We start from the raw sequence: 3,219 nt of genomic DNA, 5'->3' as shown, positions 1-3,219 counted from the left end.
ACCCAACAGGAAATTCCTAAAAAAATTAGCATAGTAATTTTTTTTATATAATTAAATCAAATGTGTACATTAAAATTTAGAACTAGTAGTATTATATATGTTGGACCTATAATTTTTAAAATTTAACGGTTCAATGTTAAGAACGTAAAGGTCAAATCGATCAAATTTATATCTTAAATACATCTTTTCATAATAATACGTTCATCCTTCCAAAATCCTAGATACGCCTCTGCTCTAAATACTCGTATAAGTTAACACTTAGGAAACAAGGTGATCCTTTTACATGGGATCTGTCTTGCATGTGATGGATTTTCACGACATATGGCTTGAAATCAAAACAAAAATAAAAAAGGAAATACTAGACAGAAAAATAAGCAATCACTTCTTTATTATATATTATTATATATATGAGTCCCATACTCTTTACAGGGTGTTCTGTTTAATTAATTAATTTCAATTTACACGTCTCCTAAAGAAAAGAAAAAAAACTTCTTAATTGAAAGTATTGTGAAGCTAACATGCCATATTTTTCTACAACATTACTGTAATATACTTTCTTAGTAAAAAAAATTATATTTCCTTGCAACAGTCCAGGGTTAATGTCAGTCAATAAAAAAATTGAAATAACTTCGTAAATACATCTTAAGTATGAAAATCAAAAGAATTCAATTCAAGCAAATTTCAAATTAAAATTTTTATTGGAATTGATCAAGCTTTTTCGATCCAAAATATCCATTTTAGCATATATATAATCAAGAGAAAGAGAATTTATTTTTCCTATTTTATCCTTATTAGGCAATATTAACTACTCTTTCCACATCATAATATGCACAAATTCATTTATCATTCCTTATACAACTTGTTTGGACGGTTGTTATCTGTTGTATCATATTTTGTTGTTATTTTAATTTGAATATAATATTTATTTTGGTTGCTACTTAAATATTAGAGTTGAGGGTTTATTTGAAACAACATTTCTTATCTACATCACCTCTGGGATAAAGGAAAGAACTGTGTACACAGTCCCTAGATCCCACTATATGAGACTACACTGGATATGTCTTTATTTTTTTGGAACCCCAGGATAACCCGCAGCTAGGGGTGTACAAAACCGAACCGAAAACCGAATTAAACCACAAACCGAGTCAAATCGAAAATAAAACCCGACTAGTGGTTTGGTTTGACTTGGTTTGGTATTGGAAAAAAAACCCGACTATATTTGGATTGGTTTGGTTTTAACTATAAAAAACCAACCCGAGACCAAACCAACCCGACATTATACATGTAGTTTTAAAATTTTATTTTATACATAAAAATAAAAATATTTACTTTGATATAATTTTAAATTAATTCTTATACTATTTCATAGTTTTTTATCTTTTAATTTATTATTTCAAGTTTAAAACTTAGAATTCAGAATGGTCCAATAAAGATTATAGTTCATAGATGTTGATAATTATAAGGCGAAATGGTCTGATGAACCCTTATACTTATATGAATTTGTATTCTGGACCCTCTTACTTAATTATTTGTCAACTGAACTCTTAAATTCAAATAAAATAAGACTTTCAAACCCCTCCAATCATGTGTGTAACTCACTCTCCCTTACAAAATGACATGTCATATCCCCATCAGATATATTAACGCCATGTCATAATGCCACATCAGATATTATCAACCAAAATGTTAAATAATAATTTTTCTATTTAAAAAATAAAATAAATATATTTCTCAACTTCCCTTCACCTCCACAACCACCATAAATGGATTTTGGAGATCCTTCAGCCATAGAAGAAAAAAATGGATATATATAGAACAAGAACAAAGCAAGAACAAGAAAAGAAAGAGTAGCCAAATTGATGATACTTAGCATCTTCTTATTCTGTCTAACCTATGCAAGAGGGTAATCAAAATCTAATAAGATAGTTGGCAGTTGGCATCAACAAATTACTAATCTCAAATCAATACAAATTTAGTATCCACTTTCCCAGCAAAATTGCAGTAAAACAAAGTACTAGTATTATTAGAAAACATAAAAATAAGTTCATTAGTAGACATGTAAACAAGAGAATCCAGATCTACTCCTCTATAGCTGAACTTTTTAATCGTTCTCTTCTTTGGCTATCAATCGCAACATCAGCTTCAACTTTCGCCATGGATTTGGGACGTACTAGGGCTTAAGAAAGTGACAACGGCTAGAGTTTTGGGGACGATGATGGAAGGCGGGATTGGGGACGATGACGATGACGATGACGGAAGGAGGGGTTGGGGAGGACGATGACAGAAAGAGGAGTTGGGGACGACGATGATGACGGAAGAAGGAGTTGGGGACGACGATGATGACGGAAGGAGGGGTTGGGGACAATGACGATGACGGAAGGAGGGGTGAAAGTTTAATTTGTTTTTCCTTTTTTTATCTTTATTATTTAATTAGTTTTCTAAAGCAAATTTTTGCTTCACTCTCCTTTTAGAGTGTGGATACCACGCTCTATACTGAATCAGCAAAAAAAGGTCACATAAATTCGGTCAATGGTCAGAGGGTTTTAAAATTTTCATTTTAATTGAGTTTAAGGGTTCAGTTGACCAAAGATTAAGTATAAGGGTTTAAAATACAAACGTATACAGGTATAAGGGTTCATTAGACCATTTCACCTAATTATAATAAAACTTACATCAAAATCAATTTAATACTAATGCAAAAAGAAAATCAATTCAACACTAAGAATGACAATAATATTGAATATTTGTTCTTTAATTTTACATTGGTTTAGACAATTGAAATATATAATCTAATTTTAATTTTCCTTAAATATTTAGTAATGTAACTAATACTTATTAAACTTATTTTAGCATGATTTAGTACTTTTAAATTATGATCATTTTCATTATGACTTTGCAATATTTATTTTATATGATGATTTCATTATTATTTTTTATTGAATATTTTAGTGTCATCAGTACTCATCTCATATTTTGTGTTATTTTCTTAAGAAACACCTTAGATAATTATATTTTGGCTGGACTAAAGAAATATTTGGTGCACAAGTTAATTATATGTTTGTATGCAAACTTTACCGAAAAAATCCGAGGTTTATTAGTTTGGTTTGATTTATAAATTAAAAAATTCGACACAATGGTTTGGTTTGGTATTTGAAAAATCCAAACCAACCCGAGGTTGAAAAACCCAAAAAAATCCGAATTTTATTAGTTTGGTTTGGT

Source organism: Solanum verrucosum, unplaced genomic scaffold (genome assembly GCF_900185275.1).
Source record: "Solanum verrucosum unplaced genomic scaffold, falcon-dt-bn FXZP01000047.1, whole genome shotgun sequence".
NCBI classification, from domain to species: domain Eukaryota; kingdom Viridiplantae; phylum Streptophyta; class Magnoliopsida; order Solanales; family Solanaceae; genus Solanum; species Solanum verrucosum.
Note: the sequence above shows the minus strand (reverse complement) of the source record.